The following is a 5,880-nucleotide window of genomic DNA, read 5'->3' as shown; positions in this document are numbered from 1 at the left end:
TCTTCTTCTTGTGAGTTGTTTGAATTCCGCATCATGAGATGTCAGTACTAGCCTTCTTTCACATGATTCTGCAGTGTGCTTTCATATGTTGTGCTACTTGTATGATAATGTTGCTTGATTTTAGTGAACTGCACAAATGGAGACAAGACTTCCAATCTGTATGTGCACAGTAATATCCCATTGAGGTAAGATAAGGATATTTCACAACTGTTGGCCTGTATTTTGCCACTTTCATCAGAAAATTAAGTTTAGTACTATACTTGTGCTCCCTAATTGACATGCCAAATCTTACATTGAAGGCAAAGCTTGTCTGTTATTGAACCAAGTGATGAAGGGGAAGAACAAGCGGAAGAAAAACAAAAATCAACTCCCAGTGCTGTAATGAAGCACTAGAACTATGATGACACAAGTAATGATATAGTTTTGCATCTTAATTTATTGCTATGGCTGGAACGAGCAATTGTTTTGCGACTAATTTGATGCCACTCTTAATGTAATATGTAACTATCTCTACTTGTGCAAACAGGGATCTTCTTTGAAGATACCATATATTTTAGTGGAACTGCACAAGAAGATGTTGGAAACATTAAACTAATCAAGTATATAGTAAGCATGGCCACCACCGTAGATAGCAACAGATGGTTCCGGAGAAGTGCTTCATCTGTATGGTCTACACAATAAGCCTCCTGACAAAGGTTGCTACTCGCCCACTGATTTCATCCATATGATTGAGCTTTGTCATCTCTATTGGTGTTGTGCTACTGTTTAGATACTGTCATGAAAAAGTGGCATTGTCCTTGAGAAGTGCTTCATCTGTGCTGTTTTAAATTTTTCCTTTCCTTTTTTCGAGAAAACAGGGATGCTAGCATTTAGTAGTCCTCTTGTCTTTGCACAACAGGATCATCTTCCTCTGAAGAAGAATATGGAGTACGTGAAGTGACTAGTTCCAATTATGCCAGGATGAAGAAGCCCTGTCTATCTTCTCATCAGAAGGAGCAGTTGAAGGATGGTTACATTACTCCCCACAAGACCAAACTAACTTCAGCTCAGAAGGACTGACAAATCTCCATTTTTTTGCTGTGATGCGCGAGTACAATGTTGTTCTAGGATTCTTTCTGGTGAGTTCCATCTTTCTAAAAGTGTGCTCTACATGGACCATGTATGTGTCTGTTGAAACTGTCAATTCATAGTACAGTTTGCTTTATACTAATCACTTTATTGTATTTGTGCAAACAAGGGTGCTCAGCTTGATTTCAATGGGAACTGCACAAAATGTTCATGAATACATCGAATCATTCATTTCCACCACAACAAAGGAGGTGCCGATAAGTTCCAGGCATTGCAACATATAAGGGCGAAATCATACAAGCTACGCGCGAATTTGGTTGGTTTTTGTGGAACTGCACAAAAAGAACAGTTGTTTATTTAGCACGAGGTGCCATGTCAATGTCTGAACTGATGGCAAACCCTTCCCATTCCACAATCGTAGGCATTTGATATTTTGGAATGGGACAACCTTGTCAAATTTTGCTCATTGATTTTAGCAAGACATGCGTTTGATATTTTTGAATGGGACGCCCTTTGCTGTCAGCAGCGTTGATCAATTTTTTCTTTATTCTTTAGTTGTGAAGTAAATATTGCCTCTGACATGTGAGTCGCTGAGATGCATAATCATCGATTGTTTTGAATGTTCTCTATGAATTGCCAGGCATGTGTGTTTGATTGCAATGTACAGAAACACTAAAAAGCTGCTCAAACTCTTTGTACTCCTTCTGTTCCTTTTTACTTTGCACATTGTGAAAGTGCATACTTTTTTGTATAAGATTGGTCAAAGTAGAGATACTTTGACTGCAGACAAAACTTGTATGCAGACTAGAAAGGACCGGAGGAAGTACATGTGAAACTGCTGCAAACGAGGTGATCACCCTGGGAATAATGCTAGTACGTATTGTTTTGCATGTTCATCCAATGCCAGTGATACAGGAATTCGAACTAATCGAAATAAATTCATTCATACACGGTCGGATTTCATATAAACATGCCGGATTTCATTACATTTCATACATTCTTCAACTAAAAAGGGGTGCACTGGAGGTATAATTAATTAACCAAAGCTACCCACATGTGTCCCGCTGAGCCGAACAGAAGCTTCAGTGACTTAACTGCAGGTGCAGTTGCGTAACTGACATGTGCCCTGTTGGGCCCACATGTCAGTCAGCCAACTGCACCAGCAGTTAAGTAGAAGCAGCGTTCTTCTCCAGCACAGCTCTCCGACTCCACGTCGCCACCAAGAAGCTAATCGGCCGTCAATGGTCAACCCGCCTAGCTTGGCTTCAATCAGAGGGTAGCAGCGGTGGCCTTACTTGGACCCGAGCGGCGGCGACCTACCATGTTCTACTCTTCCTCGTTTTCTGTGTGGCGCGGCCTCGTTGGCAGCGGGGCGGGGCCTCAGCGGAGCCGGCGATGTCCTCTGTCTCGTTGCCGGCAGGGTGGGGCCTCGTCTGAGCCGGCGATGTCCTCTGCCTCGTTGTTGGCGAGGCGGGGCCTCGGTGGAGCCGGTAGTGTCCTTTGCCTCATTGTTGGTGCCACGGGGCCTCGGCGGAGCAGGGCCTCGTTGACGCCAGCGGAGCGGGGACTTGTCGGAGCCGACATTGTCCTCTGCCTCGTCCTCGGTCTCGCCAAACAGCGCCTCGCCCGCTTCATCGCCCTCTTTTCTAGCCGATTTATAGGCGGCCGCAGCCTCCGCCACCTGCATGCGGTACCGCCAGCGCTTGAGGTGGCCCTTGCGGGCGGAGCGGTACAAGTCGAGCAGCGCCTTCTGCTCCGCCCGCTCCACGGTGATCTTCTGCTCCGCCTGCAGGTGCTCCTAGAGGAGATGGTGGTTGTAGGCGGCGTCGGCCTGCGCCTCCCGGAACTGCTCCTCACGCATCTGCCTCACCCTGTCCATATATTGGGCATGGGCCTCGCTGATGGTCATGGTGCAATGCACCAGCGAGGATGGCGTAGAGGAGGGGTTGGCGCCGGATCGTCGACTACCATGTTCTCCATTGGGACGTCGTCGCCCTCCGGCTGCCTGCCGGCCAGCCGATCAGCAGCAATGGCTGCCATCTCCTTGTGGTCCATCGTTTGCCCGTCCCGAAGAGCGCTGGAGCGCGAGGAAGCCATGGTGGGCAGTAGTGGTGTGGACAGGAGAAAGGGAACGGATGCGGATGACTGCGGCTATGGCCGGCGCAACAGTTTATATAGCAATGGTGGGTGGGGGAGGAACGGACGTGTGGCGCCAGAGTATCCGCCTCGGCAACCGCGTATCATTAATGTGGGTGGCAGATGGATGGACGGACGACACTTGTGTCTTTTGAAGGCGGAGCAATCGCCTGCACCGGGAAGCGGGGCGGGCGGCACTGACTGTTTCGGGCGGAAAGCGCCCGCGGGCGAGGAGATGACTTTACTTGGAGAGGATGACAATGGGGACCCACCAGGTCCATAGCCTCACGTATGCAAGTGCCTCCTTATTATATATATATAACTATAATTTATTTTGCTTCCTCCTGGTTTCCTGACATCACGGTCCCACACCATTGTCAACCTATGTAGTACTCCCTCCTTTCCGGTTTATAGGGCTTATCTCAAAATTTTATTTTTTTCCCATTTTATAAGGCTCAATTTGGTTGTTCCCCATCACAAGTTCAGACTTCAAGGTGCATTAAATCATTGCATGCAAGTATTAAGAGAAAACTGACCAATGCATGCACTTTATGCATGCATGCATTGCAATTAATGCATTCATAAACATCATTTTTTGAAGAAAACAAGAGCATTAATTGGGTGTTGTTGCAAACTACAAAAAATATTCCACCACTCATCATCTACCTTGGTTGGTGAGATTTTTGAATTGAGCCTTATAAACCAGAATGGGGGGAGTAGTCAGTAAACGAGAGAATTGCACAAGAAGCGGCCGACAGCTGGGACCAAGCAGCTAAAGCAGTATTTGTGTTTTTGAGGTGTGAGCACTGCAGAGTTTTTCGATGTTTACCCCAGATATTAATTTTTCTCCTCTGAACAACAACGAAAACATCGCTACAGGTATTAACTAGGCGGGCTGTGGCCCGTCTAGCCCAGGCCAGATATCCAGCCCAGATATTAATTTTTTTCAAGCTGAAAATGGCTAGCCCAGCTATACTTTTTTTAGGAATACCTAGGCAAGGTCAAGTTGTTATTCTCCGCCCCGCTAGGCTGCAAATCTTTCCTAGGAGGGATGCATTAGGCTTAATAAGAAAATGGGCTTTAAGAAATAATAAATGGGATGTAATTATAAAAGGTGGGCAGTAACTATAAAAAATGCACCAAACATGTGATTACTTTATAAAATATTATTTTTGGATATTGAAAATTTTAATTTCATTAATTGTTGCGAGCACAATGTTTTGTTGGATTTTTACGTAATATAAATTTATATTGAAATTGTATTTAATCTGACTAGAAATTTCGGGATAAAAATGTGGGAAATTTTATTGAATTTTGTTTTGAACGACTGTACTTTTAACAAACTATAAATGGGTTGTAGTAAATTCCATTAGAATTCAAAAATGGGCACATTCTTACAAATCTCAAATGGGCTATAAGTTCTCTGCCACACACTTCTGGCCTTAATAAGTTGACGCGTCCCCTAAAAAACAGAGTTGACGCGTATGCAAGGCTTTGTCAACTTATAGTCAACACACGGTTCTAGCAGCAATGGCCGTTGGATGTCCATCCAACGGATGCCGTGCTTCTTCTTCAATCTCGGATATTCTAGCTTCACCCGCCCAAAAAATGATTCCTCCCCCTGACATCTGGGGCGCACCGTTTCGGAAGCTGACCTGTGGGCCTACTAAGTTGACGTACCAAGTGCCTTGTCAACTTAGTTAATATAAACGATTCTAGCTGAAGTGACCGTACGATGTCCATCCAACGGCCGTCGTGCTTCTTCAACCTCTGGTCTTCTTGCTCCAGCCGCCCAAAGCAGCGCCGGTCGTGCCGCCTGCTCCTGCCTCCCGTGGCCGGCTGTGCTGCCGCGGAGGCCTCACCGCCCCCTACTACTCCCACCACTGGCCAGGCCATCCCTCCACTCACCCATACCCCCTGTTATTCTGCGGCGACGGCAGCGCAATCGAACCAGTGAACCCTCGTACTCCTCTCCGCGTGTGCATCCACTGCCACGTCTTCCCCGGCTCCGCATCGTCCCCTTCCTAGGCCTCGCCGTCGTCCACCGCCCTGGTGCTCTCGGCGCGGCGTGGTCAACGTGGTCAAGGAACGACTTCCATCGGACGTGGACTGTACGTAGAGAGGCTGACAGCTGGGTCCATGGCAGCCGCAAGGAAGTGCCTCCTTATTACGCGCTAAATAATTATTCCTCCACCTGACAGCGGAGACCCACTGGACGGGCCACCGTATTTCACGAAAAAGATGATTCGCCCCCTGACTGCTGGGACCCATGAGCTACATCTTCGCACGCAAGGAAGTGCGTCCGGGAAAAAACAATTCGCCCCTGACAGCTGGGACCCACCAGCTACATCTTCGCACGCAAGGAAGTGCCTGACAGTCGGGACCCACCTGGTCGAAGCGTACGTAGCGTTGTCATTCTGGTCGCAAAAGTGTACGTACATATATACTGGTGGATGTAGAGGCGCGCACGTGTCGTAGTAGAGGCGTGTACGTGTCGTAGTAGAGGCGCGCATGTAGCATGTACACGTACGTACAGCGGCCAGGGTGCAAGAAAGAAAATACGGCCATGTATGTGTACATACGGGCGGGATCTTGAACGCCTACTCGCGCATACGTACGGCCAGGGCTCGTGTACATGGCTGGGCTGGAACGGAGAAACATCGTCGTCGTCGTGTT

Source organism: Triticum dicoccoides, chromosome 2A (genome assembly GCF_002162155.2).
Source record: "Triticum dicoccoides isolate Atlit2015 ecotype Zavitan chromosome 2A, WEW_v2.0, whole genome shotgun sequence".
NCBI lineage: Eukaryota > Viridiplantae > Streptophyta > Magnoliopsida > Poales > Poaceae > Triticum > Triticum dicoccoides.
The sequence above is the reverse complement of the archived record's forward strand: the minus strand, read 5'-3'. Positions refer to the sequence as shown.